Source organism: Columba livia, chromosome 12 (genome assembly GCF_036013475.1).
Source record: "Columba livia isolate bColLiv1 breed racing homer chromosome 12, bColLiv1.pat.W.v2, whole genome shotgun sequence".
Taxonomy (NCBI): Eukaryota; Metazoa; Chordata; class Aves; order Columbiformes; family Columbidae; genus Columba; species Columba livia.
The window spans coordinates 7,341,674-7,363,606 of record NC_088613.1 but is presented as its reverse complement, the minus strand read 5'-3'; the positions used below and the strand labels follow the sequence as shown (position 1 = coordinate 7,363,606).

The 21,933-nt window shown below is 47.9% G+C and overlaps 1 protein-coding gene and 1 long non-coding RNA gene across 15 annotated transcripts in view; one reads left to right on the top strand and one right to left on the bottom strand.

Annotated features, from left to right (window-relative positions):
• MBNL3 (muscleblind like splicing regulator 3) overlaps nucleotides 1-18,699 on the bottom strand; it is a 94,324-nt gene extending 75,625 nt beyond the window's left edge. For 3 of the 14 annotated variants that reach the window (XR_010475649.1, XM_065077629.1, XM_065077637.1), the window contains exon 1: nucleotides 17,579-17,731. The gene's annotated coding sequence lies outside the window, so the exon portion shown is untranslated. Of the gene's footprint in view, nucleotides 1-16,340; nucleotides 16,558-16,608; nucleotides 16,628-17,578; nucleotides 17,732-17,829; nucleotides 17,973-18,677 lie in introns of those variants that run through there. The other 11 variants (XR_010475648.1, XM_065077635.1, XM_065077630.1 and 8 more) reach the window with 9 other exon arrangements.
• LOC110357479 (uncharacterized) lies at nucleotides 16,753-21,407 on the top strand. The gene is made up of 2 exons (XR_002411165.2): nucleotides 16,753-17,222; nucleotides 18,739-21,407. It is a non-coding gene; the product is annotated as an uncharacterized LOC110357479 (long non-coding RNA).
• Nucleotides 21,408-21,933: the final 526 nt, after the last annotated feature.

Below are 21,933 nucleotides of genomic sequence, written 5' to 3'. Positions count from 1 at the left end.
AGTGAAGATTTTATCGGAAATCTGATTATTCTTTGAAAGTCTAAGCATTTCATCCCAGCCTCGGAATTGATCTAACGACTGCTTTTAAATCTCCCATTTTAATTTAACATTTAACACTTTATGCCCCCATTAATTACACTTCTCATGATCAATATCAACAAACACCATCTCTGGCCTTCTCTTGATAGAGAGACCTTGTTCTGCCAAAACACCCATGATAGCCTTGCTCTTGAACACAGGCATTTATGGGGCTGATCTCTCCAGTGGGAGAGGAAGAGAAAGAAAAACCCACAAAAAACAGCAGTACTGAGTAAGCAGCAAGGTTTAGTAACCAACACCACCAGAGCTGCGCAGACCTGGCCCTGGTGGTGGCAGGGGATTGGCCTGGCCCCAGGACGTGGGGAGCAGAGACTCCAGCCAGCTCGCCATCCATCTGTCCCACCCCCGTCTCAGATGGAGGGGACCGGGCTCTGATGCAGGGACCCACCGTGTACGGGCTCCATCGTAACTCCTGCCCACGCCAAGCAGCAGGTGAGCTGGGCTTGGCCTGTCCAAGAGCTGCATGCAAGCACTGGGGCATGGGAAATGTTGACGGGTCTACCAGGGAAAGCAAAGCTTTACCAGCTCCGTATCTCCCAGCATTTAAGCAGCCTGAAGGTCTACATCCCTTTGCTTGCCTCACTGCAGCATAACATTGAAAGCAAAGCGCTTCTCTGATCCCCAAGTCTAGCAGATCTCTTATTAGCAGACACTGCATGAACTAATTAAGGAAGCTACCCATCACACTGCCTTTATATCCTGCCACTGCCAGCTCTCAAAGGTGGCTGCATGGGAAGGGTCCATCTTCTCCAGGAGCACAGTACCAGATTTCCTTCACCAGGCCATGGGAGGCAGAACTGGAACTTCCTGAAGGGGGTCGGTTGCTCCTCTTATCCGGTCTGCAATACACTTGTGTTTCTGTGTTGCAACTGGAGATGGAAGAAAATAGCATCCCCAGCACCACAGAAAACAGGAATAATTTCTCTAGTATATTAAGCACGAGTCATTCTTATGCAAAGGCTGCCCTGTACAGCTGCCAAGGTCAGTAAGACCTTGCTTTATTTGCTGCATAAGGGCTGGTTGTGCAAGTTTTACCTTGTACATATTTTTTCCTTGCATTCTCATCTTGGATTTCCCTTCTGCTATTGCCTCTGCATCTCACTGTCTGCTCAGTAGGTCATGCTGCCTTCTCTGGCTCTTGATAATGACTACCCAATATTCAGTCCTTCAGAACAGTCAAAATTCCAGCAAACCAACTCTTACAGTATGTTTAATTCAAAAGACACCAAGGACAATATTGAATAACAATTTTCAAGGAAAACATGCTCCACAGCTTTTGCTAACAACATCAATATGTTTTTATTTTCAGGGGGTCTTGACCTGCCATCCACTCACACAGCCATCACTGTTCACATTCCAGTATCTACACACAGATGATTTTTAGTGCAAGGATCGCATCCAACCAAATGGCACTGCCTGCACACAGAAGCTCTGGATTACAATACCAGTAAGTGTAGATTTCAGGAAGCAGCCAAGTACTGAATGGCCTGGATCTAAATAGATGACAAGGTCTGAAAATAAGGCCCTATGCTTTTTAAACTTCAGACACATTCTTACAGACTAGAGTCAATGGCTAGACCTAGACTAAAAACTGTTCCTCTCCCTTGTTTACTACATCCTATGAAATTATGGGTGCAGTCAAATTTAGATATTTGCACAAGGAAGAAAAACAGGATTTTGAACCTACACAACATCATGCTGCTGCAAAGGACTCAAATTTGAAGAAACTTTAACCCAAGCAATCCGTTTGCAGAAGAACAGAGTTAAGTGACCTACCTGAGGCCAGTGGCCAGGTAGGAAAGCTTCACAACAGCCTACCCTGCTGAGGAATGACGCTGCCCTGCCCCAGCCTCTGAACCCAAATCAATGGAGAGATGGCAAGGAGAAATGTTCAACACCTGCCCTGACCTGCCAGGAGCAGCAGAGTCCCCCAGTGACAGCACGTCTTTCTTGCACATTTATTTCAAACTGCACCTCACCACATCTGATCCACCATAGCAGCATTTAGTTCCAAGCTCCTGCTTATCAGTGTCTGATGCCACCAAACTTCCAGCCAGCCAAGGAGATCCAGTGTGGTAGGAACAGCAAGCCAGGACTCCAGACAAGGGCTCATGCATCCTTCTTCCATCCCAGAAATCAAGTGGTTTTGGCCATCTCACTTTGCCCCTCTGACATTGCTTTGAACCTCATTCACAAGTTACAATTAATAACAGTAATGTCACATCACCCTAAGTATTTGCCCTCAAGGGTAGAAACCCTCTCCCCCTTTATTCTGCAGACTCTGACCTTGGCAGGACCCCACAGCTACTGCCGTAACACAAACCATCATTCAAGCTTAAAACACACACTGGTGCCAGGAGTCTCTCAACTGGGGACAGGCAGCATTACAATGGGGCTGCGCAGGGGGATCAAGAAGCACCGCTGCAAAGGGACGCAAACAAGGGCTTCAGGCTCTGAGCTGGCACACTTGGCCATACAGGCAGCTCAAAAGGTTAGCAGCACTTGTGAGCAAGAACTGTCTGGCTGAACGTACTGCCTTTGTTAACTGAGAACAGCAACATGATGGAGTGGGCTAATTAACTGCATTTTACTTTTGGGGACCCGGGTTTAAATCCTGGCTCTTGTCACAGCTGAAAATGAACGTAGGGACTACAATGAGAGCCAAGATAATTTATTTTCTACAAAATCATCAAATAATTGCCAGTCTCCTGACAGAGAGGCCCAGAACTCTATGCAAGGGCACTAGTGCTTATGCTGTTATTTCCCTGATTATAAAAGTTATTAATGGATTGATGTGAGTGGTCATCACAGCCACCAGTGCTACTTAGCTGGACTGAGCATCTGAATGCAAAGAACCTCACCATGCAACATGATGCAGCACTGCGCAGGTTGCAGGTCCTACAGGGAGGGAGCCTGTGCCTCGCAGGATTTAAAATCAAGTTTTCATATGGATTCATATATCTCTTAAACTCAGAGGGCCGAAGCGCAGCCCTTCTGTAACTCTAATTCTTCACTGGAAAACCACCAGGGCTGGTCATGGTCCAAAGGAACTGAGGGTAATTTCCCCTCTTCCTCACAGCTGAAACCGCCCAGCAGAGACAGTAGGGAAGTGAGTACTTTCCCCATAAAGTAATTCTCTATTTTTATCTTGCTAAAAAGTTTTTCATTTAGAAACTAAAACTCCTGCTTCAGGGAGAAGCCAAGCACCCTTTTCCTTTCAGATTTTTACCACAGTTTTAATCTAATCAAATCAGCCATTTTCCCACTGAAAGGAATCACCGTGGAAAAATCAGAACAGCAGACCAGCCCTTCAAGGTCTCCACGCAAGAAGTACAAATAAACGGCATTCTTGACTCTGACAGCAGCATGCTCCTTCATACTACTGTTTGCTGTGTCACCTCACACCTCTGGGCCTCAGGTTACCCATCCCAAATGACAGGGATCCCTGGTGTCAAAACAATTCTGAGAGCAATGTGCTCAACGGGTAAGTCACGCAGCAGCTAGTGATCATGAACCACAGTTTTGGACACAATATGCTGCTCTACTAAAGCACAGTGCCATCGATCCTCCTCTTTCCTCCTGTCTCAGTGAGGATCCTCCAGAATCCTCAGCCGCCCACACAACTGAAGGTGGGCAGGCAGACGCAAGAGAGGTCAAAAGGAGCACAGAAATGTTTTCTGAAGTAGCCTCCAGCACAGCTCAGCAATACAGCACCTGTCATCTGTACCAAGCAGGAGGCCCAGACACATAACTCTGTAACACAACAAAGCGAGCAGTGGGTGTTGTCTTCATGGCAGGGTTTTACAGCAAGCCAAAGGCTTGTGTGGCTTCCCTTGAACAGCAGAAGAGGAAAGCTTAAGTCAGACTTCTAGCCAAAATGTCAGACTTAGGTGGAAGAGATCAGGAGACATCCGTGAACTGGGGAAGCAGGGAGCAGCAGCCACAGTGCTCTGGGGCTAATGAAGAACCCAGGGACCAGGTTCTCCCTGCTCCCAGGCAGGGCAAGACTGCCAAGGCCAAACCAAATTCTGCAAGGAAGGGCCACACATCTCTCCCCACTGTTATCTTTAAATACTCTTTACTCCATGGAGCTATTCTCCACCCTCCTTCCGTTTTAATCAGGCCTGACCTACAGATGTCGGCCCTATTTCAGCAAAGTCAACACAACTGCCACATCTAGGATGCTGTCACAGGAAAAACCTTACTTACACTCTTGGCTGGATTCCAGAGTCTACTTCTTGGTCTAGACCTGACCTTGTTCCTCTCTGCAAGCTTAATCCTTAACCTTAAGAACACAGCAAACACAAAGGGACTCCCAATGGAGTCTATGCTCAGTCTCCCTTTCAGCCTGCAGAGCCAGGAGACTCTTGATCACGCTGCACAAACACGAACAATTACCAACAGGAGGCTCTCTCAGAACTGCATGTTCTTCAGAAACACACATATGCTCAAGAGCCAAAAAGCAAGCGCAAAATGCACCTTTATGTTCTGCAAGGTAAACCTCTACTCTAGAGCTCACCCAACAGGACACGAACCCTCAACCAACAGTTCCCAAAGTTCTCTCAGGTGCAGCTCTGGCCTTGCACCGAAACCATAGTCACATCTGATTCACCCAGCTTCATCTAAAGGCTAGAACAGAATAGTTTGGGTGAGAAGGGACCTTAATCATTTAGGTCTAACCCCCCTGCCATGGGTAGGAATGTCTTCCACTAGTTCAGGTTGCTCAAAGCCTCATCCAGCCTGACCTTGAGCACTTATTCATCCTTCAACAGAAACACAAAATATCAATGTAAGATGCTAATTGAAGATGAGGGTCTTCAATCAGCTGCCATGCCACCCTCCAACAGTACCTTACCAGGCAGAGCCCAGCAACTTGCTGCAATGGTACAGTCACAGTAAGAACTTTTCCAGTATGTCACACTTGGGATGTTCCTTGATGTCCCTGCCCCGCGTGGTCAACACGCAAGAAGTCACAGGTTGGAGGTGGATGGACAACAGCTTCTCCTGTCTTGACCAAACACATCATATAAACAGGGTCTCAAGACTGAGCAGGATCTGGCTCATGTACTCTACCTTGTGACCCAAAAACCTTGACCCCAGTCACATATCAAGAGCAGTAGTGAAAATATCAACCTGCAAATGAGATATTAGCAACTAATCTGTTATCAGCTTATTCCAAGAAAACAGCTAGCTGTGGATTCAACCTTCAGGCAACACCACAGTGTTTCTTGGCTCTCAAAGACATTTGCACAGTGTTTTCTTTAAGTGTTTGTGGGAGATGTTCAAAACCTCAATTATCTGTATCTGACACTATGCTGAACCAACACTCTCCTGGTTCACAGAAGCTGTAAAAACAAAACCCCACCGAGGCCAGGAGGAGCATTCAGATCAAATTCTCAGAGCTCGGTCCTTGAATGTGTGCTGCAAGAAATCCTGAGTACCGATACACCTTTCAAATCACAGGAGGAAGAGGGGTGGGAGAATAAAAGAGATTAAAAACAAGATAAAAGCCAGATCCTCAGGTAACAGAAAAATCAGAGATGCTCCCTCAGTTTACACTACCACAGATTTGAGCCAAAGGTGCTTTCAAAGTCCTTTTATGAAATATTTTAGTCTGCCTTTCTATCTGCTATGAGTGTAAGCTAGGCAGTGCTTTCCAGAGAAATTATTTATTCAGTTTTACAGTGGCCAACCTGAATTTCCAGACTGCTTCAAAAGAAAAACTGAAACACCTCTTTACAAAAGGCAAGGAGCATTAGGCTTCTTCCCACTTGTTTTTCTTTTTTCCTCCACCCCTCATCTTTACCTCTTATCTAATAAATAAAGAAACTACGTATCTTTCCACTGAGAAAAATGCTCTTCCCTTCACCTCCACACCAAAAATGTGCTGACAGTTTTTAAGGGTTTTTTTGCTGAAGCCACCCAAAGTGGAATAAATTCCTCTTCTTTTTTTAAAAAATTGATTTTTCAGTTAAGCCATCTACTTGAAAAAAACAGCTAGCCTTACATTGCTGGCTGCACCCTTACAACCCAGAACAAACCCAAAAAAAGCTAGAAGTGTGCCATTACCACTGGCTTGTCATTAGTGGAGCACCCTACAAAAAACACCCATGCTCAAAGGCAAATTACAGCTCAGTGAAAGTAGCCACACTGTTGCATGGACCGCCTCAATGTTACTTCATAGATTAAAGAACAGAAAGTAGCAGCACAAAGCTTGAACTAAATACAAGTGAAGCTCTAATCCACATCCATCAAAATAAGGCCCAGTTCCAGAAGATGTGGACTCACCGGGATGCGCTTCCAGGGAAGGTGTCCTGGGGACAGGGAGCTCTGGTAGCACACACCGACCCGCACCAAGATGCCTCCTGTGTGCCCGCTGCACATACATCATACACAGCAGGTCCAGTTTAAGGCAAGGTTTAAGGCCCTTACAACTACATTTCATCACAAGTAAGCTCTAATTCTGGAATGCAGAGGGCAGACGTGCATTTTCTTATGTGGGGATGCCCTCTACTCAACCCAGCCTAAGACCTTCACTTACGCGAGGCTGTGATTAGGGGATTCAGGTCATGAGCAAGCAGATCTCACGCTTTAATTCCCTCTCTCTCGGTTGCCTGAATCTCCAGGATGAGCAACATCACATTCTTCCAGAAACATAAGCAAACTTGCGTGCAGCAGGTCTCTCCCTCAGCACAGGGAGATGCATGAAGTTGATCGTGACAGCCTCCCACCCGACAGAGCGGGATGCTGCTGCTGTGCCTTGCCACTTTCTCCCCACGTTAAAGGCTCAAACAACAATCCTAAAGCCAGTCTTACCTCTTTGTCTTCACAAACCAGCTAAAATTACTACATCAAGTGTACTAAAACTGTTGCATTTGTATCTCCTCTCCAGTACCCCCGGCTGAAGATGTACATTCAAATATACAGCAGCCTGCACGCCCTCTTGTTCTCCCAGCCGGCCGGCTTCCCCCCAAGCTCACCCCGCTGAGAACCGCTTTGGCAACATACAGGTTTAAGACCATCCTAAATACACCCACGTACCCAGCACCAGGCTGTAGCCCCAGTTTCATCCTCCCGTAAGCATCACACAGGGTCAGGTCCCTGCTAAGTGATCTGGGACTGCAGTAAGATGACTCTTGCACTGCTATTTATTTGTGGCAGCTTTCCCTACATGCAGATGCTGTCCAAAACTATAAAAAAATAAAAAAATAAAAAAAGTGCTCTTAGAAGCTTACAGTCTAAAAGCAGAGGTCAAGAGAAACTCTGTTCTTATTAATGCAGTTATATCAGAAGCAGATTATGGCTAATAATACAAAGATTACTGACATTAAATGAATTTTTTACCTTCTTCCCAGTATCACTCCCATTTGTAGTCAGCTTTACTTTCTGTCTATCACAAAGATTGTTATATTTGGAATATAATCACCATCATAGACTTTTCCCCCCTGCAGTTTTGTTGTACTGGGTGCCTTAAAAAAAAAACCACAACAAAGGCAATTTTAAGGTAATTGCTGCATAACTCTGTGAACAAGTTTTGCAAATGCTGCTCAGCCCAGGGCTCTGCTGGGCAGAGGGGACCCAACAGTGCTCCCCAGCCTGGGCACGTCACAGCATCAGTGATCAGGGCACGTCACGGGCAAAATGGACCAGCAAAACATGTGTTGCTAGTGACCAAAATTCAATTTTAAACTTGGGTTGCTCCTCACAGACATTCAGACTCAAACTGAAGAAAGAGCTCTGCACTACCTCTCTAGGAATTACATGTTTTTAAAGCAGCACTAGCAAACTGAAGGTGGAGCACAGTAACAGGAGCAAAGTCAGCCATATATCCACTCTCAGGAAGAAAAACTCCTTTTGAAACTCAAAAATTCCAGTTCAGCTGTAGGATCCCTCTCTCCAAACATCCTAAGGACAAACAAGTATCTAAGGATGCTTTAAAAAAAAAAAAAAGCCATCAGTCAAGCAAATCACCAGCCACAGTTTGCTACTGAACATCATGAATGTTCCCCCTAAAATCTTCTCACACATTTGCATCTATGTTTTACTGAAAGAAAGAGAACTCCACCACAAACAAACTGCAAATTCCTGCCTGTCAGCCCTAAATCTGGAGCGCTTGGTTGGGCTGCATCTCCAAGCTCCAGCCTTCCCAGTTTGTTCTACTGATCTTTACATTGGTAAGGCAAGCCAACATATCCCCAAGCCTACAGAGAAGGAATCAGCAGGTAGTTATTTGAAATGAAGCTTGGGGTGAATTACCATAGCACAGGATCAGCCCATCTCAACTGTCCAGTCCTTTTGTTTCAAAAATGGAGTTACTGCTGGTGAAAGGCACCTGCCTTAGCTCACAGCCTTATGCAATAGCTGTATTAAGCATTACTGTTATTAATCAGTACATAACTATAATAGTTAGCATTTTATTGAATTAAAAAACCTCAGCACCTTGGCAAATGGCCTTCAGTGATGGGCTGAGCCCCACCCATGCAGACGTTCTCCTGCAGGCCTGGGCATCCTCCAGCTCCGATTTCACCATTTCCAGCTGACCCAAGCAGAGGCTGGAGCGGGCAGGGCAGCTCTGCCCTCTGCCTTGGCCAGGACAAGCATTCACAAGACCAAGCACAAGGCAGAGGAATGAGGACAGCAGCAGGGAGGGAAGAGAGTGTACCTTTCAGTGCCAAAACCCATGTGAAGGGCATGAAACTGCAGGCTTAGCTCCTAATGGCACCCATGGAGCTCAAGGACACTTGGCACAGCCCAGGTGCTTGAGCAGCCAAGGGCTCTGCCTCAGCAATGCCCCTCTCCCAAAAGGGTTCCACAATTCTCCCAAATACACAGGTTCCCCACCAGTCTGCATTAAAAGTCATATACATTAGAAACACACAGGAGGAACTGGGTGCAGACCCTATGATAGGGATGAATCCCACAGCATTGTGCAACCAAACACTCTTCCCATCCGGAATCACCAGGTTCTCTATCCCCTAGGTTGGCTGAGCAGGTGGAGATGCTCCTAGACCTGGGGGACAAACTGCTTCTCATGTAATCTGGCATGCAACGTGATGTAATCACTAAGGACATCTAGGACACACTCTACAGCTGGGCTGAATTTACAAATCCCAATATCGCTAGAGGAACAAGATGGTGGCACCGTACAGAAAATAGATCTGTTGCTAGATGCACCAGAAACTTCCCTGTACTTTATGAATGGATCTCAGGGGCTTGTCAGAAGGACAACTTTCCACCTAACATAGGACACAGAAATAAATTGCCTTTCAGCAGCAGCATCCTCATTCCAACCTTGGTATCTGTGCATCAACTACTGAATGAGTCATATTACAACACAGTCACCAGAACTGGAAAGTCCCCAACCCAGCAGGTCTCCCACTTCAGCAAGGCTGATATAACCTCATGCAGAATCCGCCTCGTATGCCCTACTCATCTCCTCAGCCTCAGAAGAAACGTGAATCATAACTACTCAACTGACTTCCTTGGTCAGATACAACACCAGCATCTGGAGAATTCAGAGAAAGAAGAATAGGCCACCTGTAACCCTATTGACGGCTCCATGCTACTGTTTCTTTTTTGTACCTCAAAAATAACTTCACTGAAATGTATCTGAAGATGCAACAAAACCCCTCTGAGCCAGTACTGCTCACTACCATTTATTTAAAAACAATCCCACTGATACCTGCTATAGCTACAGAAAGATCTATCCATCCTGACTTGCTGACCACAGACAGGGTAGAAGATCCTACAACTGAGCGATTTGATGAAGAAGAAAGAACAGCACTAAGGAATTTTAACCAGGTTTTGGAGAGAGAAACCTGATGCCCTTTTTCCCGCTCAGCCCAGCCAGGGAAGAGCCCAACCCTCTCTTCTCCAACGGTTTTGCATCTTATGGCCCATGGTAACACTTTTGCATGCTGTGGACTAACCCAGCGCTCTGGAGACCAACTCCTAGCAGCCAGCCGTGGCTCAGAGCAGGTGATGCTCTTTTGCAGGAGACAGTTTTCCTTTACGGGGCAGGTTTTCCCATCAGTGAGCCAGGGGCATTTGGCAGCTTGCCACTCCAGCCTTCAGGACTACTTTTAAGGACCAGTCCATCACCCACACAACATTCCCTCCTGGCATCACAGCCCTGCGTAGCACAACCACCACCACCTCTCCACGCAGGCTCAGGACCTTCCACTAAAGATCACCAAACTCTTAAACATTAACGAATTAAGTCTCGGCATCCCAATTAATTCCGACAGCATCATCCCCTGGTGACCAAGGACTGCAGAAGCAGGCTGAGGTGTCCCCATCTCCCTGTGAGCCTGCAGAGGAACCAGCCAAGGCAGCCAGGCCTGCCGGCTCCCTCCCCCTGCTCAGCCACAGACCTGCCACCTATTTCAAGGGCTCATTCCAAAACAGAAAGAAAAGCAAACAAATAAATAATAAATAAATAAATAAATAAATAAATAAATAAATAAAGGCGCCACACCAAAAACCAGCACAACTTTCTGTTTTCCCTGAAAAGCAGGTCTGTGCAACAAAAAAGGTACTAATAAAGGTTTCACCGTCCAAATTAAAAGTCAAAGGCAGCAAAACAAAGAGTCTCTGAAATATAAGAAAGATGTTGTGCACAGAGTGAAATTTATTGCTGCCTTGCAGAATGTAGCCAAACATCTTAATATGGAAAAACACCGCTACTTTTGACCCAAATAGATTGGGAACAGGAAGTAAAAGCAAATTACCCAGCTGCGGCCTCCCCATGCTACGAGCAGCAGCAGCAAAACCAGCGTTTCCTGCCCACACTCGCCCTGTCTGCGGCCACCTGGGTCCGCACGCTGTTTGCCCAGGGTCAGCCCCACCTAAACCTGTCGAAGTTTGTTATTAGAGCTCTCGCAGGCAAGATCAAACCTTTATCAAAGGGGAATCAGCTGGGGAGAGCCAGGGAAACAGGCTGTAGGAACCACCCCAAAATGCTGCAGCCATTTGCAAACCATACAGGGCCAAGCTCCCCTGCAAGGGGATTCCCTGTGTCTGTGGATCTCCTGATCTTCACCAGCCAAATTCCTGACTCAGGACAGGCATATTTCAGAAGTTAATTCTGGGCTTACTCCATCATCACTAGCAAACCCTGAGAAATTAAGTCAAGCCTCAATTGCCTTAAAACATAATTGCATTTCTTTTAAATAATAGTTTTGCATTATTTCATTTTTTGTTTATGTTTTGAGCTTCTGCATATTACAGCCTAATTATATTTTCAAGCTTTCATTCACAGCTACAGGAATAACCCAAAAGACATACAGATGAGCTAATTTTCAAATCATCACTTGGGTAAGGAGCTGAAGATTTTTAAAAAGTGACTGATAGACCAAGGGACCAGCAAGACCAAAAAAACCCAAACAAATCAAAACACAGGAAAAACTGACAGCCCAGCATCTCTTTTGTTAAAACTGGTAACTCAGTGCCAGATACAACGCCCTTAGCAAGCAAACACTGAATATCATACATGTGACACAAAAGGTTTTTTACACAAACACTATACGCTAAACAGCAGCTCAGAAATAGATATTTTCATTAAAACCTTCAGAAAAACCCATAAGCATCATTTTTACTAGCTTAAGCAGACTTTTCCTACAAGATTTTAAAAGTTTACATGCCAGGTACAGAATACTTCATAAAGCAGAATAAGATTTTTGACTTACATTAATTCTTAAGAAAAAAAAGGCAAATTACAGCCATTAGTACAACATTGCCTTCACAGCAGATTAGTGCCAGCATTACCGAAAGCAAAATAGCAACATTTCACTCAACAACACTTCTGGGTAATACAGACATCTGCAGAACCGAGAGGGGGGGAAAAAAGCACATAAACATGCACAGCCACACGTTTTGTGCATTACCACCCAAGACTTTTACAAGGACGGGTGTTTTGTGCCACTGTTCTGCAAGAAAATGCCGTAAGCGAGCTCACAAGTTCGCTCTTCTGCATGCGGCAAGCTCCAGTCCTACCTCATATTCTTTTAAATCCATCACCTTCATGCTCCTAAATGCTGCTTTGGCAGAGGGGTTGCACTGTGAGGAAGGAAACCCCACCCTGCACCCCCATTATCATGCTGCATGAAAACCTCCCTCTGCCCCCGAAGGAAAAAATCCAAGTTTATCACGCCGAGGGAAAAACAATAAGTGGGAGTCCAAAAAGGCAGTCAGAAGTGCCGCCAAAAAATCAGAGCTCTTTCCCAAAAAAAGGCCCTCCCTTAGGAACCCTGCCAGTCAAACCCGATCACGAGGCTGTTTTCCGAGGGTGAATAGAGTTCTTATTGACACAGCTTATGTCTGCAGCATGCAGCCCTCCGCAAGGCTTTCAAGAGCCGATCGGATTACACAGACACATTCTCTCGGATTTTATGCATTCAGAAGCCCTCAGACATAAAAAAACCCGGCTCCAAAGGCCCCCGGTTTTTCAGCTTACTATTCCCCTACGTGGTTTTATGAAAAAAAGATATATATACAAACATATATATATATATATATATATATATACACACACATAAAAAGGTCAGGGAAAGAGATCCTGGCACCTTCACTTGGGCTTCGGAAGACCTCACCCTCGCTGAGCAGGGCCATATAATTTGGAGGCCAAGCCACAGATTTGCTCCATGTGAGTAATAGGAGACAACTCATTCCCATGGTGGGTACTTAGCATCAGCATGGGAAAAGGGAAAAACTAAATATCTGCTGACACCACTTAAAATGGGGGAAGATAACATTGCTCTAGGAAGACAATCCTTCCTGGAAGATGGCACAGAAAAAGGGGAGGATACACACCTTTTAAAAGAACACGCACTGCCATAGCTTAGCAGGAAAGAGGTGCCCAACTGCAAAAGCATTGCAAGCACAGATTCAGGCAAATCATACACAGGAACCTACAAAAACAAGCTAAAAGGATCCATTTATACCATTTCTATATTTAGCAAGCATAAGGAGGAACTCTATTCCAGAAGCAGACACATGTACAAAAAGCCAGGGGTATCTGTGATGCTGCATTAACTGTAAAGAGAGAATTACAAAATGTTTTGTTATTATAAACACTCCAGCTTAAAGACTGCACTTCAGCGAGAGAAACAAGTCTGTGCTTCCACTGTAGGACAAATGAGGACCTGAACGTTGCCCTAGAGAAGGATGTGTGCACTGCCCAGAGGTCTGGAATACACTGATTAAAGAGAAACTCACAGAACAGCCTAACAAGCAAACCAGTGCATTATGCACGAGTAACTGGTTCCCCGTCACCTCAAAGGAAACAACTCCTGCATCAACTCATCCACACTGAATTGAAACTTCTCACTGAAATATTACATATGGCAAATAGTAAATCGAGCAAGCTTGAGCTTCAGAGCTTTTAAGGGATTTTAAGAGCAAACACACACTGTTCAATACAGACATCCTCTCTCCGCTGCTTCCAGGCTCAGATCACTCCCCATTTAAGTGTTTCTATCATGTTGCAAAAGGGTTTTTTTTCTCACATTTGCTTGGAGGATAGACCTGGGTAACCCAAATGCGGGGTGCCATGTCTGTCTGCAGAGACAGTTCTTTGGTTGGACATTTACACTTTGTTTTTAGAGCACAGTTCCTATGATTGCCTTTAGAAACTGAGATCTAAGCAAACTTTGCTTTTTAATGCACAGCCTCCCTCTCAGTGCACAGCCTCATGTTTCTAGTACTCATTTGAGTTTCCACACGTGATTTCTAGTATGTTCACGGTCAGAAAAGCCTGCTCCTATGAAGGGTGCGCACTCTTTCCCAACACGTCTGAGTCACACCATGGTTTGCTCCACTGCCAAAGCCAAGCTCTCACCACCAGCACGGCAGGGTGTCCTGCTGCAGGCATCAGTCACCAAATCCTGACGGCAGATTCATTATCATCATCACCTGTGTCTGCACTAGCCACAAAGAAAAATCATCGTTTGCTTTCAGGCTCCTGACTAAGCTGCAGGCACTGGTGACTAGGAAAGCCACAGTTTGACTTGGGCATGAAGAAAGATATATTTGCAAGACATTAGCAATGCAGTTTTGCTGTCAGTTTAACTCAGCATAACTCAGTGCTGCTAATAAAATCAGCAACCCAGCCTCATCCTGCCCTGCCTGTGCACCCCAGGTCCTTGTGCCAACACAACTGTCTCTGTGGCCACATAGAGAAGCAAACCAAGGAAGCAGCGGTGGCTAAAATGAGCGTTGCTTTATTTCTTGTTATTCTACAAGCTTACTCTTAATCCAAAAAGACTGTGCAGAGACTGGATCAAAGGACTAAAAACAGTACCACTTTTTCCACCATAGCACGAGTTTCAACACTGATTTGCAAGCTATACTGCCAAAGGTAAGAAAGCCAACCTTCCCCACTTCGCAGTCACTAGTTTTTAAGTCCCACTTTGAGATTCCCTTAAACACACAGAACAGCCTCTCAAAACATCACTTCTAGTGGCAACACAAGTGCAAAACTCTAAGGTCCACATATTCATCTCGCCAAGGCAAGCCAAGCCCAGGAGAAAACTTCTAGGTCTGTAAAAATCCAAGAATAACATTTAAGCCTTATGCTAACCATTCCCCAACACAGAAAGAGGCAGCAGAGGAGGCCACAGCTGCTCAGAAACTGGAACTGGGCACAAAAACAATTTGAAAATCCTATACATGGATGCAACACCCCACCTAGACCACTGCCCAGCGTCCCTTCTCATCAGTGATCTCCCTGCAGCACATGGACCAGCACCAGGAGGAATGGCAGCCCAGGTCCACTCCCTCAGTCTCTGTGGGGATCCCTCACTGCCCCATGGCAGTGGAAAGGATGCGGCACCCCAACTTTTCCCGATCTGGCCTGATGCTGCAGCAGGCTGAGCAGCACAGAGGTTACAGCACTGAGGGGGCTAACTGCCTCACTGACCACCAGGTCTGCTTTGCACCCTTGTTAGTATAACCCAAACCGCCCAGAAGATTGCACCAGACCCACTACAGACATATAGCTGTATATAGGCTGAACCAGGTGCATATGTAAAAATCAATTGCTTCTGGCTGACTGTGCCCAAGAGCAGACTGCACCTTCTCCTGCTGTAAGTGCATCCCATAATACCTAGAAGCTTCTGCACAGTCCATTGTCTTTCAAAGAGACACACTCAAATGCTGAAATAGCTCTCAAACTTTTCTGGGCCATCACTACTTTAAAATGACTTCATTTAAATATGTACCATGTCTATATATATGCACATGCATACGCCAAGGGAAATTAGCATCCGTGAGGAGGGCGGGTGCCCACACACCGTACCTCGGCACAGCCTCCCCGCTCTGCCTGGGCACGACGGAACCACCACAGCCCTGCACCAGAACAACCCTACGGCAAACCAGAGCTGCTCCAGGATCCTGCCCCACTGGCAGCAGCACTGGAAAGACCACAGCCTGCAGGCTTTCCACCAGACCACTTGCTAACACACATCTTTTTTGGGGTATAGAAAGCAGTGGGGGCAGGGAAGTTTTAAGACCAAATTACAGAGTCCTTTTAAATCCTTCAGTTCTGCACAAAACGGAACCTCTAAGTCCTTCTTTCAGGAGCTTGACCCCAGCCCCAGGGCTGAGATGCACATTTTGGACCTTCATTAGCAAATAACGCTCCAAGGAGCAGGACTGTGCCATGCAAGGCATTTCTCCAACCTGGAGAACAGCACCATTGCAGCCTCCACGTACTACCTTAAAACCAAAATACCTGCAAGGAGGACCCATAGGGGGAAAATGTCTCTGCAGCCCCATGGAAGCTGCTGTATGGAAATTTTAACTGCATTACTTCTGCTTCTGCATAATCCCAGAAGAACTACCTTAATTGAGACTGCTCCAACTCAGACACTCGATAGTTTCAACATGGTATAGACTATTACCTCGCTCTAATTACAGGATCACGTTACATGCCCAACAACTGCTGCAATTTAGTCTTGCCTGATACACCCCAGCTCAAAATTGCTCACCCCATCTCTCCCATACTTTTTGGCATCCTTTGAATAAAGGCAGGGATACCTAGCAACATTTCAGCATCTGACACATATGCAACCCAAACCCCCAAAAAAGTAGTCATTATTTCCTGCCAATAACAAAAGCAATTACTTTCAAAATGCAAACAAACTAGTTTTAGGCAAATAGCACAGACACAACACTACTGCTCACACACTTATCCGTGCAAACGCATTACAGGGTTATTGCTAACAACCACCACTGCACAATACCATGGAGTCGCACGATGCTCCCCGAGCTAGGTGTTGAACTTGCACAGAGCCCATCCACGCAGGAAAGGGCTTTTCAGAGAATCGGAAGCTGCAGGATTAGGCCCTCGGAGTTTCACTGCCTCAAAGGCAGGGGACATTCCTTACAGCAGTGCACATCTTGCCTTTGAGCTCAAAACGGCATTCGCAGCTCCCGCTGCCATGAAAGGGAAAGGTTTTCTCCCTGCAACCGTTTCCCTGCGCCTGAGCCGAATGCTAACAGGTCTCTTACTTGCATCTCGCCTCACCACCACCGCCTCATGCTCTACAGGGGAATATTTTGTTCCCTGAGCGGACAAGCTGTCCGGTCATCACTCCACGATGATTCAGCAAGGGGGTGGCTCCCCGTTGGAAGGCACACCTACTGCAAACTGTCATACCACGGGGCTGGCTGAAAATGGGAGAAGTTGCTCTTATCTATCATGGCTGCACTTTCCGAAATGCATAGACCTGGCCTGGTAGGGTCGAAGGGAGCAAGGGTGGAAGGGGGGTGTTCCATCTGCAGGCACATGGGAATAATTCAAGGAATATCTCGAGGCTTTTAACTACAGCATAAATACATAAGGAAAAAAAAAAAAAGCCAGACAGTTTCGGAGCCAGCATCAACTTCGCCAGGCTGTGTTCTTTGTTTCTAGGCAGACTCCAGTGCGGTGGCAAGAACGAACAAATGCGCATGTCTTCATAAGAGTCCAAAAAAAAAAACGAAGAAGAAAAATGCCCCCTCCCCTGTGACCGCGGTAGCGTTAGGGGAGTCCTGCACACACTTCGTGCCGCTTTTTCCACAAGTCAAGTCGGCTTCCACCCTGTCCTGGGCAGGCGTTTCGCTACTCTACGGGGCGTTCGCGGGTAAGACAGCGCCTGCAACACTTTCGGCTGCAAACATGAGTTTTGGTGCGGGTTTGTTTTTTTCTAAAGAACGAAATGCACCGCGACGCGCCGGGCCCCTCCGCAGACGCTCCCTCAGCCGGCGGAGCGGAGCGGGGCCGCGGCCAGCCCGCCGCCGGCAGACAAAGGAGTGGCGCCGGCACCCCCGGCCGGCCCGCCGCCGATCCGGGACACCCGCCAGCGGCCGCCGAGCTCCCGGCCGCGGGATGTGCCCCCGCCGCCGCCACACACACGCCCCCGTCCCCCCTCCCCGGGACGCGCCAGACCCGTTCCCGCTCACTCCGCGGCTCGGCGGGGGCAGCCGGGCCCGGCCTTACCTCAGCAGCAGCGGCGCTCGCAGCAGCGGGCGGCCGCACCGTGCCACGCGCGGCACGGGGCGAGCCACGGGGGCCGGTTTAGCGCGGGGGCCGGCTGCGCGCCGCCATTTTAACGCCTCCCGCCCGCCCTCCGCCCCCTACGCGCCCTCCTCCCCCCCCCGCTTCCCCGCGGCTGGCCGCCACGCGCGGCGTGGAAATGCCACTCAGTGTCCCCCCCCCCCCCCCTTCCTCCGCCCCGCCGCCGCCGTTACATTGACGCAGCAGCTCCCGGTCGCCGGGCCCGCCGTGGCGGAGCTAGCAGGGCAGCAGCAGCCGCCGCTGTCGTGGCCCCTCCGCCGCCGCCTCCCGCCGCCGGGCGCACATGGTACGCTCCGGGGCCGCGCCGCGCCCCGCCGGCCGCGCGCGCCGCCGCGCCGCCTGGCTGCTGCCATGGCAACCGGCCGGCCGCGCCGAGCGGGCCCGACCCGGCGCCCGCCCGCCCGCTCCGCCAGGCCCGGTGCACCCGCCGCCGGTGCGGGGCGAGCGGCGGCCCACCCGTGCAGCGGCGCTCCCGGGCCCCGCGGGAGGGTCTCCTGATGGATGTCGCCTCTCCGGGCTCCCGGACAGCTTCTCCCGCAGCTGCGGGGTTGACGCCGCCGCCCGCGCCGGCGTGACACGGGCACCGGCCGGCGCACCGGAGGGGAAACCGGGCCCAGCAGCCGCACCTCTTCCCGGCCGCAGGACCCCAAAGCCACCGCTGCACCTTCCCCGCTCCCCCCGTGTCCACCCTGTCCCCAAAGCCCCCACCGCAGCCACGTGCTGAGGGACTGTATCCCAACTGTCCCCAAAGACACCATCACACCTCCTCGCTGTCCCCAAAACGACCGTCACATCCCCCCAGCTGTGCCCACCCTAATCTCCAAAGCCATTGTCACATCCCCTCACTGAAGGGCTGTGTCCCCTCTGTCCCCCCAGAGCAGCCATCACATCCCCCCAACCACATCTCATCTGTCCTCAAAGCCACCATCATACCCCCCCGCTGTGTCCCCGCTGTCCCCAAAGCTGTTGTCGCTCCCCCCCACAGAGGGACAGTGTCCCTGTCAGGCTTGGCCACACTTACCTGGGCAGAGGCACAGCTCTTCCATGCTGCAGTGCTCATTTTCACCCCTGTTTTGCAACAGAAAAATTGCGTACGCCGGGACAGTCATCAGGGAAAAAAAGCGCGACGTGAAGCAGCTGAGAGAGTAAATCATAAAGCCGTCGTACATGTTCTGCATACTGCAAACGGGGAGCTAATTTCCTGGCAGCCGTCTTCAGGATGCTTCAAGTCAGTCTGCTCCAATGTGGCCCTTAAAAACCTCACAGCGTCCAGCTGCAAGAAACCCCACTCATTTCTGACTTTAGCATCTAATTCCCACAAATACAGATATTTTAATTATGCATTTTGTCAAGGTGAGCTGAAAACAACCAGCAGCTACCAGATCACCGAAGAAAACAAAGTCAGTCATATATTTATTCTAAAAAAATCAGCTTTTTATGGAGTTCGGTGATGTTTGCTATGTTTTGTCAAGCATGAGCTCAACCAGAAGCAGAAAGAAGCAGCCGAGGGTTGTTTATGGCACACAGAGCGGCCCTTCCTGACAGCAGCACTAATGGAAATGACTATAATAAAACCACCAGTGTTTGTGGTCTAAGCAGCAAAGCGGGAGCCCTGATTTCTGCCCCCTGTTCTGACAACCACTTCCCAGTGACGAGGAGCAGATCACTTCTCCCCTCTTCCTAGTTACAGCCACTGTTTTGTAGTTGAGATCAATTAGTTAATGTTTGAAAAGTCAGTTGAAGATGAAAAAGCATTTACATACTGCTAATAAAACCATAATGATCCCACTGTTAAACATTAAACATACAATGACGTGTAAAAAAAAAAAAAAAAATCACTTTAATGGAAAATTCCTCTTGCTGCAAAGTCAAAGGATTAGCTCCTAAAAAAAGGAAGGACAAGCTCAAGATTGCATCATAGCATCCAGCTGTGTCTCAGGGGTCTGGCTTCTGTTTAGGTCTCTGCCACTGATTATTTGTGTGGCCATGGACACATCACTTGGGCAGTTGCTGAAGAGGTTGGTGGGCCGACCCACCTGAAAGTGGCAAGTTAATCCAGAGCTAGCCAAAAATCATCAGACGTGTCTGGAAAATGCTGGCCTTCATAATTTTGTGTGGCTGCTTCCCCATCTGCTAAACACGATGAGGATTGCAGCTGCGTAGCCTGATTTTTCAGGGCAAGATAACCCAGCAGCAAGCAAACCCTGACACCGGGGTCCTTAAAATCCAGGAGAGCTGTGCTGCTCGCAAGACACTTGTATCACACTGCGGTGTGTGGAATAAAAGCAGATGTGTGGAACTTTCTAGAGATTTTTCTTGGCGATGAGTCTCTCTTTAGATGTAAAACCGGTAGCTGTGCCACTGGTAGGGCTCTGGGTCGCCGTATGTAGAGCAATGCATGTCTGATGCTCTGACCTACAGGCAAGAAAGAGGAGAGGAACCAGGAAAACCACATTTGTACCTTTGGGCCTGCACAGCGCCATATTCATGGTGATGAGCCACCGGTGTTTCTGGCAGGGCAGAAGCCGTGAGTGGGATTTGCACAATAGGAGCTCCAGGCAGTTCAGGGTTTGGCACAGTGATCTCAGAGAGGAGAACTCCTCTCCAAAAAGAGCAGCCCTTTGACAAGGTAACCCTCGTTTCCTCAGTCCAACTGCCCTTCACAAGGAGCATCCCAGAGCTGCAACAGCCTTTTCCATCTTCCTCCTGAAATCTGACGCTACCCTGCTTTGATGGTGATCAGTTGTTGACTGCAGAAAAGCTGAATCATGAAACAGAGGTTATAAACAAGGTTATTTTTAATGAAGGAAAGAAATTCCACATCATGCAGAAGTCAGAGCAAGGAACTGGCAGATAGGGCTCGCAGGTCTCACCCCTGCCCTGATAGTCTCCATGTCCTGAAACAAATTACGATGTCTCTAACCTTTAATTTACCTGCTTGTAACACAGACAAAGCAGCAGACTCCAGTTGTGCTTTCTTTGTACAAGCAAAGCTCCTGGTGTGACAGTAAAGCGGTGCTGGGAGCTGCGCAATGCCTGGGGCTGGCTTTCACTGTCGCCCAGCACCTTGCAGAGCTATTTTCAGCCATGCAAAATGATCATGCACAGTATTTCAGCAATGTTCATAGACGTTTTGAAGGCAGAGAGAGACTACCCAGTCTGATTCCACGATCCCATATTTCACAGTCTTACATTTCAATTCCCACATGCTGGAATTCCCACATGCCTGGTTACTTCTGCTTCATTTTGCACACTGAAAACTCAGACAAATTTTGTAGCCCAGAGTCTCCTATTACATCCTTCAGGCACCGGCGTGCTGCAGGGTGTGTGTTGTAGATACCCAGCTCAGAGGGAGGGAAGACAAGTCTGGTACACCTACAGCTAACTAATAAATTTCCTGCTTATGCCACTTCTTATCTCTCACACTTAAATTATTTCCAGAAAAGCATATTTCATTTTCCTTAGGAAAGACGCCTCAACTCAGGGAAGCAGGAGACTGAGGCTGGGACTGGCCAGGCTTCCATGCACTGCCCGAGGAATATGAACAACCTCACGTACAGATCCTTGCAAACCTGTCTTCTGTGCTCCATGCTGATTAACGAGCATTTTGGGTGCATCTCTAACTTTACATATATAACTACTAAGGTTAAAGAACTCTAGCTTTTTTGAAAATATTTTATAAGTGTATGTATTTTTTTATTTTTATATATATATAAACACACATACATAAACTTACAAAAACTTCAGGAGACTGGAAGCTTTCCTGCCATACTTTATTTACAACCCTGCTAGCGCTCTTTGCTGCTAGAGGGGCTTACCTTTCTTGCTCAAGTTTTCTCCAACCTAACTATTGATTTCCACATAGAAAATATCAAACAAAAACCATGGCATTGATGGACCTGATCCAGAGTGGGCTCCGCTCCTGCTGTTCATTCACTGGTGCAAAGCCCTGGCCCATCTTCACCTGCCTGCTGTGGGAACAGACACCAAACCAGCACACGCTGGGAACAAACTCCAGTACCTTGGCACAGGTGCCCGGGCACCTCCAGTGCGGCTGTGAGAAGTGGAATAGGACCAGCCTTGCAAGCCAGTTCTCTCTTGCGGGTGCCTGCAAGGACACGTGGCCATGTGCCAGTGGATGGAATAACCATCACCCCGCGCTAGTTATGGGGCAGGGATGCTGCAAGGCTGCGTTAATTAGTGCTTGAGATGCCTGTGATCTGTAGATGAAAGGTGATTTACAGCTCCAAATTATTGCTCTTCGTCATGTGAAGTCA